We start from the raw sequence: 23,514 nt of genomic DNA on the forward strand, positions 1-23,514 counted from the left end.
AGTGGTGTTTCGAGCGTAGGTTAGACAAATACAAGAGTGTATATGTGTGGGGTATTAACAGGAGGGGGGGGAGGCTGCCTTTACCTGTCCAGCAGGTCTTACGTTCAGCAGCCAGGCCCGTATCTTACATCAAACAGCCAGGTCCTGGCTTATTAATCAAGATCAAATGCTATTTAAATCTCAGGATTAGACATTTACACGCTCCGCATGAGCGATGCTAAGACATCGTGCAGCCGCATCTGCATAATAATGCGCGGCGACAATTGCCAGCCAGCGCGCTCCAGCGGGCCTCTGCTCCGGCGCACTTCCAGGTAACTAACTGCGCGTGTTAGTGTCCACCAGTCACCTAAACAGGAAGAGCCGCACGGCGCGAGTCATGTGGCGCGAGTGGCGCCGCGACCAGCACCAAATATTCCGGCAAGAGCGATCGCTGCGAGAGACGTTGAGAGCCGCTGGTGATGGTTTAGGTCTAGTTGAGTTCGGTTAAATAATTAAGGTCAAGGACTACACGATATCCTGAATGACTGCCAGATCACTGATCTGTGACGTGTTCAGCTGCCATTGGCTGAGCACCGCAACATGACTCAGGGAGTCACACATGCCATCCGGATTCTCAACCTAGTGTCCACCGGACGGACGCCGTTCGAGTTATTAATAGTGGCCGTCTCACGCCGCAGCACACACTCGGAAAACGTTCACAGCTCAAGGTTCCTGGTGAGAACTTGGGGAGTATATAACGAGGGAGGCGAGGGCCGAACCACACAGACGCTGTGGAGTGGCGAGTGTGTCAATAGCTCACCCTACCAACAATCTTGGACCAATTGGTGTGACGTTGCAACCAACCCGCACAAGGTCAGGTTACCTCTCCTCTCGTACCTGTGTGTTACGTAAAGCATTGTGTTGACCAGACCACACACTAGAAGGTGAAGGGACGACGACGTTTCGGTCCGTCCTGGACCATTCTCAAGTCGCTTGTGACTGCAGTATTGACTAAAGCATTGTGCTTTTCGCTTCTCGAAAGTGAGCATTTAGAAACGGCTGTACACTCGCAGCTTGTGCCGTGCTGCCTCAGATGTGTCGACGGTACAGCCAGGTGACGTTTAAAGTGAATATGTTTCGGTGTACATATAATCATAGAAACAATTACATAAATAAAAGCGTGTGTAAATGACAGTGCAAGGGCGCGGGTGAGCAATGTGAAACGCTTTATACATTATATTTCGTTTTCAAAATATAAAGCTAATTGAATGGAAATCTTTTTAACTTTGAATTACACAGGTGTTACTCTCCAAACACACAGGTGATGCTCTCCAAACACACAGGTGTTGCTCTCCAAACATACAGGTGCTGCTCTCCAAACACACAGGTGCTACTCTCCAAACACACCGGTGTTACTCTCCAAACACACAAGCGATACTCTCCAAACACACAAGTGATACTCTCCAAACACACAAGTGATACTCTCCAAACACACAGGTGTTACTCTCCAAACACACAAGTGATACTCTCCAAACACACACGTGCTACTCTCCAAACACACAAGTGATACTCTCCAAACACACAGGTGCTACTCTCCAAACACACAAGTGATACTCTCCAAACACACAAGTGATACTCTCCAAACACACAGGTGCTACTCTCCAAACACACAAGTGATACTCTCCAAACACACAGGTGATACTCTCCAAACACACAAGTGATACTCTCCAAACACACAAGTGATACTCTCCAAACACACAGGTGCTACTCTCCAAACACACAGGTGCTACTCTCCAAACACACAAGTGATACTCTCCAAACACACAAGTGATACTCTCCAAACACACAAGTGATACTCTCCAAACACACAGGTGCTACTCTCCAAACACACAGGTGCTACTCTCCAAACACACAAGTGATACTCTCCAAACACACAAGTGATACTCTCCAAACACACAAGTGATGCTCTCCAAACACACAAGTGATACTCTCCAAACACACAGGTGCTACTCTCCAAACACACAAGTGATACTCTCCAAACACACAGGTGCTACTCTCCAAACACACAGGTGCTACTCTCCAAACACACAGGTGTTACTCTCCAAACACACAAGTGATACTCACCAAACACACAGGTGCTACTCTCCAAACACACAGGTGCTACTCTCCAAACACACAGGTGCTACTCTCCAAACACACAGGTGCTACTCTCCAAACACACAGGTGCTACTCTCCAAACACACAGGTGCTGCTCTCCAAACACACAAGTGATACTCTCCAAACACACAAGTGATACTCTCCAAACACACAAGTGATACTCTCCAAACACACAGGTGCTACTCTCCAAACACACAGGTGCTACTCTCCAAACACACAGGTGCTGCTCTCCAAACACACAGGTGCTGCTCTCCAAACACACAGGTGCTACTCTCTAAACACACAGGTGCTACTCTCCAAACACACAAGTGATACTCACCAAACACATGTTAGCGCCTCAACCTGTCCACCTTACAGAACGTCGCATTTTGACGTATAGTCCTCCTAAGGCCAAACATTGTCGTACTAGAAAATGGTAGCGGGCCGCAAATTTGACATACACTCTCCCGTTTTCTATTTTGGGTCCTCTGGTAGGTTAGGCTAAGGGCACGTTAGTACGGCAGTTTCTTGACGTTGGAAAATCCTGGTCGGACGGGCTGGGCAGCCAGTGAGGTGGTCTCACCGACACACGCCTGGACGTGTCCGGCCTACGGGTTGGACTGACAGCTCATCAATCATTGTCTTCCTTATAAGGTGCAATTATGTCTTGAGATGGGTTAAGTACACAAGTCTTGTTGGATCTATCTTACGCAGGGAGGCGCGCACATTAGGGTGTGTCTAGGGGGGGGGGGGTCCTCGCGGCTGAGTGGACAGTGCTCTTGGCTCGTAGTCCTAAGGGCCCGGGCTCTATCCCCGGCAGAGGCAGAAACAAATGGGCAGAGTTTCTTTCGCCCTAGTGCGCCTGTTCAGCTAGCAGTATGTTATACTCAAATTCCATGTCAGTTGAAATGTAACCAATCACAGGCAAGTAGGCCTCTGACGTCATGCCAGACAGAGGAGCACCAGCCATGCTCCCAGCAGCCTCAGTTATCCTCACAGACTCAGAGTAGGTGGACCTCGGCTGGCCAGATATATACCTTGTTGTCTCGGTCAATAAATATATACAGAAGCGACTACTGTGTCTACATTAAACCCGAACAAGGCAAACGAATAAGTAAATAGGTACCTGGGAGTTAGACAGGTGCTACGGGCTGTTTCTTGGGAGATGTGTGCGTGTAAGAGAAATATATGTAGTAGACATAATAGAGGAAAACTAAATTGGTTAGAAAGGCGAGGTCCAAGAACTAATAGCTCGATTCTGCAGATAAAAATAGTAAATTCACACACACACACACACACACACACACATATACACACACACAGTGTGTCTGGAAAATGTTCAAAGGTTTGCCACCAGACTAGTACCCGAACTGAGGGTTATGAGCTACGGGGAGAGACTACGGGAATTAAACCTCACGTCACTGGGAGACAGAAGAGTTAGGGGGGGACATGATCACCACATACAAGATTCTCAAAGAAATTGATAGGGTAAATAAAGACAGACTATTTAACCCCAGGAGAACATGCACTAGGGGACACAGGTGGAAATTGAGTACCCAAATGAGCCACAGAGATATTAGAAAGAATTTGTTCAGTGTCAGAGTAGTAGACAAATGGAATGCATTGGAAAGTGATGTGGTGGAGGCAGACTCCATACACAGTTTCAAGTATAGATATGATAGAGCCCAATAGGTCCGGGAACGTGTACACCTGTTGATTGACAATTGAGAGGCGGGACCAAAGAGCCAGAGCTCAACCCCCGCAAGCACAACTAGATAAGTGCACACACACACACATGGGTGGAAACTGGAAACTCAGATGAGTCACAGAGATGTTAGGAAGTTTTCTTTTAGCGTGAGAATAGTGGAAAAATGGAATGCGCTTGGGGAACAGGTTGTGGAAGCAAATACTATTCATACTTTTAAAACTAGGTACGATAGGGAAATGGGACAGGAGTCATTGCTGTAAACAACCAATTGCTGGAAAGGCGGGATCCAAGAGTCAATGCTCGATCCTGCAAGCACAAATAGGTGAGTACACACACACACACATACACACACCTTTTCGAGTGTTTAATCCATAAAAACAATTTCTCTTACGTAGTTTTCGTCCTCACTTATGACATTATATGAACCAACTTCACGATGGCGTTCTTGATGCATCTCTGATTTGCTTGTGTGTTTAAGTTCCATTAATTCTCACTAATTTTATTGTTCATAAATTAGAGCATTGTTTATTTTCTCTGTTGATCTTCCTTAGAATATTTTAGTCACTGCCTCAGTCTTTCCTCTTAGCTCAATCCCCTCACCTCAGGCACAGTCCTTGTTGCATATATCAGAACTTTCACTCTTTTTCGTGTTCGAGTAATTTTCAGTTGGGTCATCCAAGCCGCAGTTCGGCATTACTTGCCCTTGTACTCACCTAGTTGTATTCAACTACTTGTGCTTGTGGAGGGGACGGGTGAGCTCTTTGGTCCCGCCTCTCAACTGTCAATCAACTAGTGAGAAATGTACATTTTACAATGTTTGACATCCTCGTGGCTCATGCAGTACCGTGTTGGGCATTTTGAATTCATGCAGTACTTTGAATTCTCTTGGAAGTACACAGAGAATCCTCTTATTGCTGGCCACGGTGCTCATGTAAGTCCTCCTCCCAAAATAGTTATGACCACGTGTCTTGCTCCAGGGGGGGGAGGGAGGTGTGTCCTGAGCACAAAGTGTATCAACAGGACATTACACACCTTAGCTGAGGGGTGAGAAGTGTCGCCAGGCTTGTCTTCTACCTTGTCTTCGTCTTGCTTAGTTAACTTGCTGACTTCTAACTTGTCTTCTCAGGCTGGCCCTGAGAAATGATGTGTTATATCTTGGTGAGAGATGTTATCATTCTGGTGGCCCCTGTGAACTAATAGGAATGAGTTATTGATGAGAAATGTGTCCCACTCGAGGTCTTGTGAACTGGTCACTTACGACTGCAGCAATATTACCAGCTAAACATCCTGTCGACCGTGGGAGCTGAACTTCCAGGTGACTGCCAAACTCTTGGGCGGAGAAGTTATGCCAGTTTTATAGATGCTGCGACTAATTCATTATTCAGGTAATGCACAACTCTGCCATGAAACAAGCGAGTCAAGATCTTCTGGTCAATAGTAACATTTGTGCCGCCTGAGTGGGAAATAATTATTTCTGACATTTAAGATAAATATAAGAGTCAAATAATATGTTGTGCTAGTTAATCAGTTGGTGTGAGATTACACTTGAGTTTCAACTTTAGCCAACACCTATGTTGACTTCAGTGCTGCACAGGCAGGAGGAGCTGCCAATCTCCGGGAAGCAGCCAAGTCACGTAAATACAGAGACCTTGAGCACCACTACAGTTTTGTCCCCATTGCCTCAGAGACACTTGGTGCCAGGGAAAAGTGCTGCAAGTTTTTTGAAGGAGCTGGTGTCCAAGCTAATTGAAACAACTAGATACCCTAGAGCCACCAGTTTTCTCTTTCAGCGCCTTAATGTGGCGATCCAGAGAGGAAATGCTCACTGCATCCATGGTTCCTGCCCGCCATCTGAGGAGGAGCTCTGCAACCTGTGACAAGTAGCCTTGTACCTTGCATATAATCAGTGTTGTAACCCTTTTTGTGGAATGAAATGTTAAAATACAGTTAGATATATATACACACATACAAAAAGAATAGGGTTGGTAGGAGAAGAAAATATCAAAGTGTTCGGTGAGGCTCCACAAGGTCTTCTCTGAGTACTCTTTATTTTCTTCTCCGAGGCTATGGGTCCCTACACTTGCACCAGAGGTGGTACCCCTTTTAGGCATTTAAATATATATATATATATATATATATATATATATATATATATATATATATATATATATATATATATATATATATATATATATATATATATATATATATATATATATATATATATACCCCCACTGCCTCAAAGAAGGGAACACAGAGCATTCAGAGAAAAACTTGCCATTTAACTCTGAATACATATGAGTGTTCGCTTCTCCTACCACCCCCCTTTTTTATGGTGTACACTTTATTATGCAAGGTTATACAGTTACATATCTGAGTTATACAAAAAATTAACATTGAGAGGACACAAGAAAAAGTTCGCTTCCTAGAGGCTGTAGATTTCCTCGAACTCCTCCGACAACCCGTTCTCACACTTTCGTATAGTCAATATTGACTTATTAAATACGTGCATATGTGACATACTAAACATACTAGTTTATCTTGAAAAGCTTCATAGAAAACACCGACCTTACCTAACCTTCTTAGTATGTTAAGATAAGCATCTTATTGCTTCGTAATTACAATTATTACTTAACCTATTATAGATATAGGTTAAGTAATAATTGTAATTACGAAGCAATAAGATGCTTATCTTAACATACTAAGAAGGTTAGGTAAGGTCGGTGTTTTCTATGAAGCTTTTCAAGGTAAACTAGTATGTTTAGTATGTCACATATGCACGTATTTAATAAGTCAATATTGACTGTAATAAAGTGCGAGAACGGGTTGCCTCCGACGCCGGGAAGGAACCGAGGATGCAGCGGGCATTCCCCCTCTGGATCGCGACACTGAGGCGCTGAAAGAGAAAACTTGCCACTCTAGGTTCTCTTGTAGTGTCAATGAGCTTGGAACCAAGATCCTTAAGAAACCTTCTTGCACTCTCACCCCATGGGCCTAGGGTCTCAGACCCTATTGGAACGAAGTTGTACCGATGATCTAATTGCCTGTACTTGGCTGACTTGTGTCTTTCTCTGTGTGTCGCCGCGGCTCCTGCTGTGCCGGCAGAGAGGTTGATGTATGTGGTTGCCAGGGTGGATACACAAGTATAGTCCCATGCCAACTGTCTGCCACCCTTTCACGGGCGCAGTGTGATTCCGTCTGGTCGGCCGGCAAAGCTAACAGAGTCACGGTTCAGTAGGTTGCGGGGCTCTCTCCGCTGGACACTGAGCAGAGGCAAGGCTTCTTTTAATGATGTCATTGACTTCGTCGTGTCTAGTGTGCCAACCACCAGATTTTCCAGTGCAGGCCATGCAATCCCTATTCGTCAGCATCTGCCTCGCCGCAAATATACCTATGAACAGTGTGGATAGGGGCAGCAAGACGGAGACCGACTGCAATACGGAGCTCCTGCGGATCAAGACGTGTGCCTGTCGCAGACATAGGGACTGCCAAAAGGAAGTCCCCTGCATGGGGACTTCCATGCAGGGGACCTCCTCTGCATGGAAGTGCCTCCACACGCTGTGAGGCGTGTGACGCACGATCACACGCTGTGAGGCGTGTGATCGTGCACGCCTCACAGCTGTGAGGCGTGCACGATCACTGGGGGTTGTTGCTGCCTCCAGCAAAGCTATGGCTGCTTTGTCTACAATGAGGCTGTCCCAACTGGATTGTTTCTTGGCTTTCGGCATGGCTGGTCTGAGTGCTGGGTCTGCCATGGCACCCCATTTCGTGTTGCATTCGGTGTAGTGGGGGTCCTGTATCCCCGCTACATCACTCAGGGTGTCAGGTAGAATTTCCTTAACCAGGTCATCTGATGCTGAGGAGGAAGACAGGAAGGCTGGGACAGCAATTTGGGTGGCGGTGCGGACACCCAAGCCACCGAGCCTGACAGGAAGAGTGGCTTGTTTCCACTGGCATTCGTTGAGGGAGAGGTTAACAACTTTTTCTAGCATGGTCTTCAGTAAGAGGTTATACTCTTCAAGCTTTCTATTGTCGTAAGATGGGGCGCACCTCAGAAAGTAGGTTACCCTCGGAAGGGATAGGCATTTGGTGAGGAGATAAAAAGCATCGTGGGCGTCGATGTCACCTATTCTGTCTTCCATCCTCCTAAGGTCTGTGATTTTCTTGTCAAGGATCTCCTCAATGGTGTTAGACCCAAGGGCGGTTCCAAGGAGGGTGCTGTTCTCAGCCCTAATGACATGGGCTCCAGGCAAGGCAGACCTTATTCTAGCTACGATGTCTGGGTTGAAGGAGACTACTTCACACTTGGAAGGGTTCAGGACAAGACCCAGGCTTACTTCTTGCTCCCTTATTTTCCTGATATCAGCCAAGAGGTGGTCTACGGTGCCAGCTATAGTGCCATCATCCAAAAACCAGATGTTGAACTCGCTGGACAAGCTTTCTGTGATTTCTTTTAAGACTAAGCAGAAGAGAAGGGGAGCAAGAGGATCACCTTGCTGAACACCTTCACATGATCTGATTTCATGTTATATATATATATATATATATATATATATATATATATATATATATATATATATATATATATATATATATATATATAAATTTGTGAGGGTACCACCTCTGGTGCCAATGTGGGGACCCATAGCCTCGGAGAAGAAAATAAAAAGTATTCAGAGGAGACCTTGTGGTTTCTCACTTAACACTAATATTATCTTCTCCTACCACCCCCATTCTTTTGTATGTACACATATATATTTACTTTATTTGAACTTTGTTACAAAAAAGGAGTTACATATGGGTTACAAAGATGGTTATCATAGGTTGTCGAGTTCCTCCAGCTCCTCAGATGGCGGGCAGGAACCCTGGATGCAATGCGCATTTCCCCTCTGTATCGCCACACTGAGGCGCTGGAAAAGAAAGCTTGCAGCTCTTGGGTCCCTTGTTGTTTCAATGAGCCTAGAACCCAGTTCCTTCAAAAAACTGTATATATATATATTATATATATATATATAATATATGTATATATATAATATATATATAAATATATATATATATATATATATATATATATATATATATATATATATATATATATATATATTTGAATATACAGTACTATATAAATTAATTCAACCTTATTCACCACGCATACGACGAGAACAATTAGGTGGGCTTCCGGTGATTGTGTTTAGCCTATTAATCTTGTAGCATTGTGAGGTGGTGGTAACGAGGTGACAAGTGGCACCTTCCTTGTTGGCACTCGTTCACACTGTTCCTTGATGCTGTGACTGCTGATTTCTCTCTCACTTGATGCTGATTTGTTTCTCCCTTTGATACTTGCTTTATACTTGTTTTACTGTATTATTAATAACATAAAAAGGTTTTAGTAATTAAAATGGTGGTTGCTGTATTATTAATAATTAACATCGGTTGAGCATATTATTCATAATAAACATTTGTTTCTTTCTGTATTAATAGAGGAGGTACCAGGCTTTGCTTAGGTGATGGAGGCCACATCTGTTCACACTATTCATCCCAGTAACCCTCTATACTACACGCAGCTTTCAATACTGTAATGATCTACAGTGCACACGGTCATCCACATTACTGTAACCATCATCACTGTCTTCATCACTGAAGACAGTCAGTGATGAAGACAGTGTCTTCTAATCTTCACGTCCAGGGCACCGCCGTGTGACGCATCTACACCCATCATCATTATTACCTTCCCTACCCTTCACCACCGTCTTCCCTACCCTTCACCACCGTCTCTACCCTTCACCGTCTTCCCTACCCTTCACCACCGTCTCTACCCTTCACCGTCTTCCCTACCCTTCACCACCGTCTCTACCCTTCACCGTCTTCCCTACCCTTCACCACCGTCTCTACCCTTCACCGTCTTCCCTACCCTTCACCACCGTCTCTACCCTTCACCGTCTTCCCTACCCTTCACCACCGTCTCTACCCTTCACCGTCTTCCCTACCCTTCACCACCGTCTCTACCCTTCACCGTCTTCCCTACCCTTCACCACCGTCTCTACCCTTCACCGTCTTCCCTACCCTTCACCACCGTCTCAACCCTTCACCGTCTTCCCTACCCTTCACCACCGTCTCTACCCTTCACCGTCTTCCCTACCCTTCACCACCGTCTCTACCCTTCACCGTCTTCCCTACCCTTCACCACCGTCTCTACCCTTCACCGTCTTCCCTACCCTTCACCACCGTCTCTACCCTTCACCGTCTTCCCTACCCTTCACCACCGTCTCTACCCTTCACCGTCTTCCCTACCCTTCACCACCGTCTCTACCCTTCACCGTCTTCCCTACCCTTCACCACCGTCTCTACCCTTCACCGTCTTCCCTACCCTTCACCACCGTCTCTACCCTTCACCGTCTTCCCTACCCTTCACCACCGTCTCTACCCTTCACCGTCTTCCCTACCCTTCACCACCGTCTCTACCCTTCACCGTCTTCCCTACCCTTCACCACCGTCTCTACCCTTCACCGTCTTCCCTACCCTTCACCACCGTCTCTACCCTTCACCGTCTTCCCTACCCTTCACCACCGTCTCTACCCTTCACCGTCTTCCCTACCCTTCACCACCGTCTTCCCTACCCTTCACCACCGTCTCTACCCTTCACCACCGTCTCTACCCTTCACCACCGTCTTCCCTACCCTTCACCACCGTCTCTACCCTTCACCACCGTCTCTACCCTTCACCACCGTCTCTACCCTTCACCGTCTTCCCTACCCTTCACCACCGTCTCTACCCTTCACCACCGTCTCTACCCTTCACCACCGTCTCTACCCTTCACCGTCTTCCCTACCCTTCACCACCGTCTTCCCTACCCTTCACCACCGTCTCTACCCTTCACCACCGTCTCTACCCTTCACCACCGTCTCTACCCTTCACCGTCTTCCCTACCCTTCACCACCGTCTCTACCCTTCACCACCGTCTTCCCTACCCTTCACCACCGTCTCTACCCTTCACCACCGTCTCTACCCTTCACCACCGTCTCTACCCTTCACCGTCTTCCCTACCCTTCACCACCGTCTCTACCCTTCACCACCGTCTCTACCCTTCACCACCGTCTCTACCCTTCACCGTCTTCCCTACCCTTCACCGTCTTCCCTACCCTTCACCACCGTCTCTACCCTTCACCGTCTTCCCTACCCTTCACCACCGTCTCTACCCTTCACCGTCTTCCCTACCCTTCACCACCGTCTCTACCCTTCACCGTCTTCCCTACCCTTCACCACCGTCTCTACCCTTCACCGTCTTCCCTACCCTTCACCACCGTCTCTACCCTTCACCGTCTTCCCTACCCTTCACCACCGTCTCTACCCTTCACCGTCTTCCCTACCCTTCACCACCGTCTCTACCCTTCACCGTCTTCCCTACCCTTCACCACCGTCTCTACCCTTCACCGTCTTCCCTACCCTTCACCACCGTCTCTACCCTTCACCGTCTTCCCTACCCTTCACCACCGTCTCTACCCTTCACCGTCTTCCCTACCCTTCACCACCGTCTCTACCCTTCACCGTCTTCCCTACCCTTCACCACCGTCTCTACCCTTCACCGTCTTCCCTACCCTTCACCACCGTCTCTACCCTTCACCGTCTTCCCTACCCTTCACCACCGTCTCTACCCTTCACCGTCTTCCCTACCCTTCACCACCGTCTCTACCCTTCACCGTCTTCCCTACCCTTCACCACCGTCTCTACCCTTCACCGTCTTCCCTACCCTTCACCACCGTCTCTACCCTTCACCGTCTTCCCTACCCTTCACCACCGTCTCTACCCTTCACCGTCTTCCCTACCCTTCACCACCGTCTCTACCCTTCACCGTCTTCCCTACCCTTCACCACCGTCTCTACCCTTCACCGTCTTCCCTACCCTTCACCACCGTCTCTACCCTTCACCGTCTTCCCTACCCTTCACCACCGTCTCTACCCTTCACCGTCTTCCCTACCCTTCACCACCGTCTCTACCCTTCACCGTCTTCCCTACCCTTCACCACCGTCTCTACCCTTCACCGTCTTCCCTACCCTTCACCACCGTCTCTACCCTTCACCGTCTTCCCTACCCTTCACCACCGTCTCTACCCTTCACCGTCTTCCCTACCCTTCACCACCGTCTCTACCCTTCACCGTCTTCCCTACCCTTCACCACCGTCTCTACCCTTCACCGTCTTCCCTACCCTTCACCACCGTCTCTACCCTTCACCGTCTTCCCTACCCTTCACCACCGTCTCTACCCTTCACCGTCTTCCCTACCCTTCACCACCGTCTCTACCCTTCACCGTCTTCCCTACCCTTCACCACCGTCTCTACCCTTCACCGCCTTCCCTACCCTTCACCACCGTCTCTACCCTTCACCGTCTTCCCTACCCTTCACCACCGTCTCTACCCTTCACCGTCTTCCCTACCCTTCACCACCGTCTCTACCCTTCACCGTCTTCCCTACCCTTCACCACCGTCTCTACCCTTCACCGTCTTCCCTACCCTTCACCACCGTCTCTACCCTTCACCGTCTTCCCTACCCTTCACCACCGTCCTCTACCCTTCACCGTCTTCCCTACCCTTCACCACCGTCTCTACCCTTCACCGTCTTCCCTACCCTTCACCACCGTCTCTACCCTTCACCGCCTTCCCTACCCTTCACCACCGTCTCTACCCTTCACCGTCTTCCCTACCCTTCACCACCGTCTCTACCCTTCACCACCGTCCTCTACCCTTCACCGTCTTCCCTACCCTTCACCGTCTTCCTTACCCTTCACCACCGTCTCTACCCTTCACCGTCTTCCCTACCCTTCACCACCGTCTCTACCCTTCACCACCGTCTCTACCCTTCACCGTCTTCCCTACCCTTCACCGTCTTCCTTACCCTTCACCACCGTCTCTACCCTTCACCACCTTCCTTACCCTTCACCACCTTCCCTGCCCTTGACCAATTTCCTACCCTCCATTATCTTCTCTCTCTCTACCATCTTCCCTACCCTTCACCACCTTCCCCACCCTTCACCATCTTCCTTACCCTTCACCGACATCCCTACCCTTCACCGCCTTCCCTACCCTTGACCAATTTCCTACCCTCCATTATCTTCTCTCTCTCTCTACCACCTTCCCTACCCTTCACCATCTTCCCTACCCTTCACCACCTTCCCTGCCCATCACCATCTTCCCCACCCTTCACCACCTTCACTACTCTCCACTTTTCCTTCATCGCTAAAACTGTCTTCACTACATACTGCCCTCAGTAATAATCTATATAAAGTAAACTAACATTAAATCATATAGCAAATAATATGATGGATGAATGATAGTAAGGATGGAGTCTGGCATTAGCGAGACTGGATATTGGTACCATTTGCCTTCATACTACTTGGGTTGACGGTAGAGCGACGGTCTCGCTGCATGCAGGTCGGCGTTCAATCCCCGACGGGCCGAGTGGCTGAGTCCTTCCCCCCCCCGTCCCATCCCACACTCTTATTTTGGGCTGATTTTGCGAGTCGTTTTAATTTTTAGTACATTAGTTTTTGGTATTAAGGGATTATAGGTCAAAGTTCCATGTACTACTGAGGTGGACGGGTCGTGTCATTTAATGCCAGAGAGGGCCGCATCGGGATGGACCCCGGCGCGCCTATGACCATCCCCTGTCACCCTGCAGAGTCTGATGAGGCTACCCGCAATTGTTGTTGTTTTAAATTCAGCTATTCGGAACAAAACGTTCCAAGCAGCACGGACTATGGTGAGCCCGCCGTACTCACCTGGCACAGGAGATATGCTGCTAACCGCAAGCGTCTGACTTCCAACCACGAAAAGATAAAGAGCCAAATACACAAACATAATTTTTTATAGCTATAGATTAATAAACATTTGTTGCAAGCAAAACTGCATCTAATACTTTCCTCATAATAATGACGATCTTAACTATTCTTTATTACAGAACCTTAAAGATGTACTTCCTCCATGCTGTGGCGATGCTGCTGCTGGTCTCCCTGGCCCTGGTCGTATACGCTACGCCTTTGATTGGGTTCGGCCGTGGTCGTGGACGCTTCAGGCCATTCGGTGTTGGCACCCGCGAGTACCCGGACCCCTACGCCTTCGTCAGACCAGAGTTCTCTAGAGCCTTCCCTGTCTACCCCAACTTCATCACTGGAATCGGACGTTGAGACAGTCCTGGAAGTCTTCCTGGACATTGAGGCAGTCCTGGAGGCCAATCTGGACGCTGAAGCAGTTCTAGAAGTCCTCCTAGATGTTGAGGCAGTCTTGAACATCTTCTTGGACGCCGGTGGCAGTCTTGGAAGTCATTCAGGATGCCCGTGACGTTGCTGGAAGTCCTCCTGGACGCTGCGACAGTTCTCGACGCCCTCCTGAAATGCCTCCAATGAGGCATTAGAAAAATGAGCAACAACGTGACATTTGACCTGCAGACATCAGAACTTCTATGTACTTCATCTTGATCAGTCTTAATCATTCCAGAATGATATCATTACAATCCTCCCCATCCTTGTGAGTGTTAGTAAGGGCCGGACGGCTTAACACCCTTCGTCATCCTTGTGGGTCAAAGTGTGCGCCACATGGCATCAGCATGCCTAGTGATCCTGGCTAGTTTGAGTGCTAGACGGCTCAACATATTTAGCCATCCTGACGAGTATGAATGTCAGATGGTTCATCATAGCTAGTGATATTGATGGGCATGAGTGCCACATAGTTGAGCATGTCTAACAGCTCAACATTGAGCATCACCCTTATCACCACCTCACCCTGGGAGCCAGATAGTTGAACGTTACATCATCAACCTGAGAGCGGGAGCCAGATAGCTCAACATTGCATCATCAACCTGACAGTGACGAGGCTACCAGCTGGCATGCTGCCATTAATGGCAGCTGGCCGCTGCCATTACACACAAACAGGAAGGAAGTGTTGCAGAGTCAAGAGCAAAATGCACGTATTGTCTCGCGACTGGTGACATATACACGGACTTTAGTCTAGTCAAGAGGCATTCAAATGACCCTTGCCCTTATATGCTTCTCGCAGTTCGTACCACTAAACCCCAGTGAACAGTGGCGCTGGAGCTGCAGTCAGATCATATGCTGCAGATGCCAATACCGTTGGTGTATCACCAATCCTGAGGAGTAGTAGCCTAGAATAAATTAGCAGCGTAAAATAATTGAACAGCCTAGTATAAATTAGCAGCTTAGTATAAATTAGCAGCCTAGTATAAATTAGCAGCCTAGTATAAATTAGCAGCCTAGTATAAATTAGCAGCCTAGTATAAATTAGCAGCCTAGTATAAATTAGCAGCCTAGTATAAATTAGCAGCCTAGTATAAATTAGAAGCCTAGTATAAATTACACAGCACCTATAATTTATCTTAAAATGATTACGATTTATTTAGCCGAGTAAATTTACGATGCAGTGTAATATTCTGTAATTCCCCAGTAGTTAATTGTTATAACGTAAACAAACACTGGATTGGAGGCGCCATCTTTCGCTCCTCATCAGTTGTCAGAGGCGGAGCAAACTCACTATCATTGAAACATTTTTATATGTTATCCACACATCATTACCAGACGCCGCTGGTAAGAGCAGCGGCACCTCGGCGCCACCTGACCACTGTCGACTCTTGCTTCCCTGCTCACATCATGCCTGTGATATTAACTTTTAAGTCACCCAGTTTCCTATTATTTTGTATTGTATGTTTAGGTTAAATTTAAGTAACATGCGAGGAAATGTGAATATTTATCATTTGTATTTTTGTTATGTAAAATCTTGTATTTGTATATATTTACGAATATTTGCATAGTTTATTTATATGAATATCCTTATTTTTATAAAATGCAAAATTAGCTTCTCATTTTATTTGTATTAAATGATAAAAAAGCAATCAAATTTTTCCTATGTTCTTTGATAATAAATATCATTACCAAAGTCCACGACCAATTATTGAAAACGAAAATACACAATATAGAAATATATCGTGGACAGCTGGTGGCTGGTCACGTGTCCTCACGCATAATACATCGTATTTTGACGAAAAAAATAAATTCCCCCAACGTCAAAATATGATGTATTAACACAAATCAAATTTCGCAAAAATTGACGCGATGTCCCATTTTCTACGCGTGGGTCCTCGATTAGAATAGGTTCGGGCAATTTAGCACAATTTCTTCGTGGCTGCTGTATAAAATTCATTGGAATTTGGCATATTGATTGACACGTCTGTTGCCATGCTCACTCACTGTGCCCCTTCCGCCCAGGCCTGACCTAAGCGGCCAATCCGGTGAATCAGAGATTCTGGGGATTTGTTCAAATTCATTCAGCGTTGAGGGTTTACATTTGGTATTTAGCAGCATATCTGAATGTAATGAGGGACATTCAGATAAGACCCGATGGGAAATTAATCCTGAGATAAGACCCGAGTGGAATTGAACCCACAGATAAGATCGGATGGGATATGGACCCTCAGATAAGTCCCGAATAGAAATGAACGTCACTTAAGGCCCGATGGGAAATGAACCCTCAGGTAACACCGGATGGGAAATGAACCCTCAGATAAAACCCGAGAGTAAATGAACCCTCGGAAAATAAAAGTTATTATATATGAACAAGGGGAAAGCCACGTTCGGTTTAATTCTAATTGTTCTCATTTAAAAGACTGAACATTTATTAATTTAAAAAATGGATACGTTATTGCCTATTTTGATCTTGCTTTAAGCATATGCAAGAAGATTAGTAACAGAAAACTAAAAGAAGTATAATAAATGAAACTGCGGAAGGCTATTGGCCCATATGAAGCAGCTCCTATTTATAGCCACTCAATCTCATTCACATATTCAAATTCAAATTTGTATTCAGGTAAAAGTACATACATTGACGAAGAGTTACAAACATAATGGATTTATAGATAAGAGCTAGTACATATAATACCTAAAGCCACTAATACGCATAGCGTTGTCTAACTTACGCTTGAAACAATCCATCGATACCACGTCTATTACTTTGCCCGGTAATTTGTGCCATAAATCGACAACGCTGTTTCCAAACTAGTATTTACCCAGGTCTTTCCCGAGTCTAAGTGTATCCAATTTATATCCATTACTTTGAATTCTATTTTGTGTTGTATATTTAAAACCTTTGTTTACTTCCCCTTATGCCTTTTCTTTCATCTGAACACTTCAATCGTGTTACCCCTTACTCTTCGTCTATCTACAGTAGAGAATGTCAATTTAGGATTTGTGTTCTCTTCATTAGGAAGGTTTCTAAAATTCCATGGATCAACGTGGTCATCGTTCTCGGTATCCAATCAAGGGAATTCTATAGCACGGAAGCTAAAACTCGACTTCATAATCTCAAATGGGCCTTAGAAGAGCAAGACACAGAGGAATAAGAATATTAGATGTTTTATTGTTAACCCTTCTAAAAATAAATCTAGTATCCTATTTGCTTTACTCCGTATATTTATGCATTTATTTTTTAGGGGGCTTCAAGATCCCTACTGATCACGACTCCTAGAACCGTCTCTCATTCACGTTGAAACAGTAGTGATCAACAGAGGTTGGTGTTGAGTAGGCTGGGAGAGACGTCTCCCGTGGTAGACCCAGAACCAGCTGGGTTTAGTTGTGAGTTGCGGCGCCACACCCTAGCTGTGCCAGGTGTGAGAGCCTTTGTGTACACCACTCGGCCTCGTCACGCACATTCTCTCACCCCACCACTCACAGTCACACACCCACTCATACCTACACACCTTACATTCCTCTTACGTCACCTGAGTACTGCACACACCGTGATGCGATCCGGCCTAGTCCTGTACACCTCTCTCTCTCTCCCACCAATACATCTATTCCTCCATTTCCCATCCTTATTTCCTCCCTCCCTAGTGGCCAAAATATGGATAATGTTTAATCAATATTGAATTACTGTTACATCAACGTCGCTTGCCCATCAACATTGAATTACTGTTACATCATCGTCGCTTGCCCATTACCTCCCAAAACCGGGAAAAGGACGTTGATGCAGCATTGATATCGTTGGCCCTAAATTGATTTACTCAAGTATATCTTGCCCGAGTAAATTCTGGTACGTTTCAAACACTTCATACGTCGTTGCATAGTCTACGATTCCTCAAGGTTAGGTGTCTAAGGTACTTTCTGAATGTTGGGATGTGGTAAGAGTTGTGGTTTGAGATGTGGCAATACTGTCACAGCTGACAGTATTGTCTACCGTGACAATAGTCAACAGTATTGACCATACCGCAGCTTGGTGATGTGGCCATACCGTCAACCAGGAGGCCTGGTCAGAGACAGGGCCGCGAGGGGCACTAATTCCCGAAACCAGCAACAGTTAGTTACAATGTGTCCAAGGATCAATTCCGATTAGCTGTGGTTACAGTGAACACAGCTGTGTATATAATGAACATGGTTGTGTTTACAGTGAACACAGCTGTGTATATAATGAACATGGTTGTGTTTACAGCGAACACAGCTGTGTATATAATGAACATGGTTGTGTTTACAGTGAACACAGCTGTGTATATAATGAACATGGTTGTGTTTACAGCGAACATAGCTGTGTATATAATGAACATGGTTGTGTTTACAGCGAACACAGCTGTGTATATAATGAACATGGTTGTGTTTACAGCGAACACAGCTGTGTATATAATGAACATGGTTGTATTTACAGTGAACACAGCTGTGTATATAATGAACATGGTTGTGTTTACAGGGAACATAGTTGTCCTTGCAGTAAACAAATGCTACGCTTGCAGTGAACATGGCTATGATTTCAGTGAACACGGCTATGATTGCAGTGAACATGGCTATGATGCAGTGAACATGGCTGTGTTTACAGTGAACACGCCTGTGATTGCAATAAACACAGCTGTTCTTACAGTGAACATGATTGTGCTCGCGGTAGAAAATGACTCCACTAGCGATGAACACAATAGCATGGCGAGCTACATGACACCGAAACCCTGTTGTAGTATGGTGAGGTGTTGCCATACCGTGGCAGGGCTTCCTATGGTGACAGATGGCAGCAGCTACGATGTACCACCAAAGGAGCAGGTCAGACCGTCATAGTCAGCACATCCCCCCTCCGCTGGCCCGACAACACATCCCCACTCTGTCACCCCTGCAGCAGCAGCAGCTCACATCGCTAGGGAGGGAGAAGAGCCGGTCGTCGTACCTACTGCTTGCAACGTATCGTAACGAGAGTAAGTATTCACAACACCGCGGTTGGCATCGTACCTAGTGCCATGTCAGCTGTAGTTAAGACATCGTTGTGCTGTTTTTTTGGGGGCAATTCACCATACTTGTAAATGATCGTAACTCAAGATAATTTTTTAATGTGGTTTGATACTACTCTCACGGATAGAGATGTATGATACTGCGCTGTTTAAGTACAGACCCATTGGGGCAGGTGTCTGGGATTCGCCAGAACGCGAGTTCGAGTCACTCCATTGTATCAAAATTATTTTCATTGATATATCACTCCATTGTGATTTCTTTGTGAACATGCCCATAGGCTCAGGGCGAAGAGCAATTTAAACTCCCATAAGGAGCTGCGCTAATTAGATATAGTCCCATAGGGTGCTACCGCTAAAGGATACAGTCCCATATGACACTGTGCTATTTGAATAGTCCCATAGGCATTTGAGTTATTTATAATCCCATAAGAGCTGCGCTCTTTAAATCTAAACATCCACTATGAGGCTACAGCCGCATACCGAAGTGCGCTTCTCAACCCGTCATCCACTTCTTTTGTACAATTAATTTTGTATAGTGCCCGAGAAATAGGTAAAAAACAAAACCTAATTGCCTCGACCTAGTATAGCACATGTACTAAATTAGGAATGAGGCTGCGTATGTTAGTCTTACGACTGCTCCTTAAAAATCCTAGGTTAGGTTAGGTTTATGGTTATAATTTCAATAGTACAAAATGTGAACATGATTTTGGGGAGTCTAACAGTCCATATTTTGAATGATCTATTCATAGTACTTAGAGTTTCCAGAATTTTGGTGGATGGGTTACGCTATCTGAGTACAGGATAACATAACAACCTAATCTAATCATTTGCTCCGGAAAGTGACGCGTAACTAAGTGATGTCACTTGCAAAGTTGCCAGATGCGCAACTCTTTTATTACAGGAAAGAGAACTACAGGAAACACGTCCCACTTTAATTATAACGAAAGCAGCACGTCCCACCTTAGTTATAACGAAAGCAGCACGTCCCACCTTAGTTATAACGAAAGCAGCACGTCCCACCTTAGTTATAACGAAAGCAGCACGTCCCACCTTAGTTATAACGAAAGCAGCACGTCCCACCTTAGTTATAACGAAAGCAGCACGTCCCACCTTAGTTATAACGAAAGCAGCACGTCCCACCTTAGTTATAACGAAACCATGAAACTAACACGTCCTATCTTAGGTATAATGCAACTAACACGTCCCACTTCAGTTATCATGAAATTCACGTTATAACGAAATTAACGCGTCCCACCTTAGCTATAACGAAACAAACAGACACTATTCCCAACATCGTACCTTCGTCTCTCAGTTTTAGATTTGCTTCCTGGCTGGCTGTCACCGAGCCTAACACACCTCGTTAGTTAGATCTTGTCAAATATCACTAAAGCTACTGTACAATTAAAAAGAGGTAAACAAGCCTGGTCAAGACCAGTGGGTCTAGTTCAAGTAAGTTTATTGAGAAAAGAAACTACATCTCAAAAAGGATAGAGTGGCTTAGGCTATTTCTACTCTCATCTATATAAGGTCCCTCAGGGGGGCTCACAAACCCATACAGTACACAATTATTAATTATATTCTATATTTTACATTCCAATGTTAGTCTAGTTAACATAGGATAGCGGGTAGCATGGGGTAGGTTGTCTAATTGTCTTATTTCGACGCCTGCACAAGGCTTGATGCTGGGAGACGCCTCACAGTGGCGTGGCAAGGTTTGAGTTTTGTACCCATGGTTACTGTGAATGTTGGACCTATGGTTACTGTGAATGTTGGACCTATGGTTACTGTGAATATTGTACCTATTGTTAGTGTGATTGTTGTACCTATGGTTACTGTGAATATTGTACCTATTGTTAGTGTGAATGTTGCACCTATGATTACTGTGAATATTGTACCTATTGTTTGTGTGAATGTTGTATCTATGGTTACTCTGAATGGACGTACAAAATTTGGTATGCTGCATCCAGGAAAACTTTAGTACTTGCGATTTTGTACAGGGCCCGAAAAGGGAGACAACAATCGAAATTAACTTTTCTAGCCCTAGTATTGTACATATATATGTAAAGAAGGCCTAAGACTACGTGTGTTAGGTCAAGGATTGCTTATTTAGGCCTAGGACAGGTTAGGTTCAGTTACTCCACTCCCTATTTTTTTGCTATAGCCTTCAGAATTGCATTAGTACAAAATAATTGTTTAGTGCAACAGTCCATATTTTGTGAATTCCATCCATGGTAGCCACAGGTCCTCTCATATCTGGAGGATGGGTGGACTTATTAAGCAGAGATAATAATTTATACAATAATTCTGAGCAGCCAACGATTGAACGAACGAGGGCCGATACGATATGAACGAGGGGCCGTAACGAGAGAGGATCCCAGATTATTCACTTTTAAGAAGTGCCATGAAATCCTTGAAATCTAATCACACAACATTTTGCACAGATACTCAACAAGTGGAGCAAAGATGAAGGTGGTGAAGATGATGGTGGTGGTGGTGGTGGTGTGCCTGGCTACAGCCAGCCTCGCGCACATCGGCAAGTCTGGCAGGCACAACGGACTCTTCAATTTGCTGGGCGGCGGTAATAGGAAGCGAGGAGGCCGTACTAAGCCTCCTGGCCTAGCTGGCAACCACTTCCTCCCGGATCCCTACGCTTTTATTAATTCTGATATTTACCCCGGAGTGTTTTGATTCTAATTTGGTACTGTTGGGGTCTATCAAGCCTCTGGAGACTTGTTTACGCAGCGACACTACCTTACTCACCAGCCATTAAGTTAACTTTAATCTACATAGCACCAATTAAGCACCAAAAGGGATCATCACCGGAATATGCAACACTCAAGAGGGTTCCCTGGACACTTGTTCTGTGGTCTAGTGTGTTAGTTTAGTTTAGTTCATTTATTATGCACCCCATACCCATCCCGTGGGCGGTACTGGAAAGGGTTGCAGAGGCACATAATTCATTTATTATGCACCTTTTAATCATTTCTGAATATCAATTAACCGAGCGTGTTGCTTTGCTACGTTCGTTAATCTATTCGAGTGAATCTGCATAAGGTTAAGGACGGGAACATATACTGACAAGTGTTTGATGGAGCTCCGTAAAATGTAAACATCCCAGAGACAATGAGCATTTGCCCAAATTTTGCTGCCTGTTTACGCTGCTCAGCTGACGGTCATTACCACGTGACGCGTGTGTTGTTCTTCAGTGTTACTTCCTCCCCCCCCCCGGGTCGTCGACCATCTTACATCAACAAGTGTCACTTCCTCCCCCCCCCCCCGGGTCGTCGACCATCTTACATCAACAAGTGTCACTTCCTCCCCCCCCCCGGGTCGTCGACCACCTTACATCAACAAGTGTCACCTCCCTTCCCCCGGGTCGTCGACCACCTTACATCAACAAGTGTCACCTCCCTTCCCCCGGGTCGTCGACCACCTTACATCAACAAGTGTCACCTCCCTCCCCCCGGGTCGTCGACCACCTTACATCAACAAGTGTCACCTCCCTTCCCCCGGGTCGTCGACCACCTTACATCAACAAGTGTCACTTCCTCCCCCCGGGTCGTCGACCACCTTACATCAACAAGTGTCACCTCCCTTCCCCCGGGTCGTCGACCATCTTACATCAACAAGTGTCACTTCCTCCCCCCCCCCCGGGTCGTCGACCATCTTACATCAACAAGTGTCACCTCCCCCCCCCCGGGTCGTCGACCAACCTTACATCAACAAGTGTCACCTCCCTTCCCCCGGGTCGTCGACCACCTTACATCAACAAGTGTCACCTCCCTCCCCCCGGGTCGTCGACCACCTTACATCAACAAGTGTCACCTCCCTTCCCCCGGGTCGTCGACCACCTTACATCAACAAGTGTCACTTCCTCCCCCTGGGTCGTCGACCACCTTACATCAACAAGAACAACAGCCGTGCTGTCACAGGTCCAGTGAAATGTACTATTAGCATATGAAGTTCACAAGTGTCCTGACCTTCATATGCCATCGGCCTCGATAGATTAGGTGGGAAACTTGGGTTTATACGTTTCTGGTCAGGCAAAAGTTACATATTTACAGAGTGAGCAGTACTCTCAGAGGTAAACTACTCACGTTCACGGCCCCACACTTTGTCTACATTCGCACAAAGAATTTGGCTCACATTACGTCGGACAAATGAACACATTGTTTTTTTTCCCGATGTCCATTGAAACTTGAAACTGCTTTAAAACGAACATTCTGAGACACGAAATTGTAAACCACAAAGGGCAAGAGTTCCAACGCCTACCCCTGTACGAGAGCCTCTACACTCGAGTGGTCTGTGTCTTGCACCAGAGGTGTAAGCATGCAGCAAAGGTCCAGGCATGTACTAAAGGTATATGCGTGTACTCAAGGTCCACGCATGTACTAAAGGTACATGCGTGTACTCAAGGTCCACGCATGTACTAA

At 46.1% G+C, this 23,514-nt stretch overlaps 1 long non-coding RNA gene across 1 annotated transcript; it reads left to right on the forward strand.

Annotated features, from left to right (window-relative positions):
* The first annotated feature begins 669 nt into the window (after window positions 1–669).
* LOC123757825 (uncharacterized) lies at window positions 670–22,357 on the forward strand. The gene is made up of 3 exons (XR_006772816.2): window positions 670–852; window positions 13,775–19,048; window positions 21,523–22,357. It is a non-coding gene; the product is annotated as an uncharacterized lncRNA (long non-coding RNA).
* The last annotated feature ends 1,157 nt before the right edge of the window (window positions 22,358–23,514 follow it).

Source organism: Procambarus clarkii, chromosome 40 (assembly GCF_040958095.1).
Source record: "Procambarus clarkii isolate CNS0578487 chromosome 40, FALCON_Pclarkii_2.0, whole genome shotgun sequence".
Lineage (NCBI taxonomy): Eukaryota > Metazoa > Arthropoda > Malacostraca > Decapoda > Cambaridae > Procambarus > Procambarus clarkii.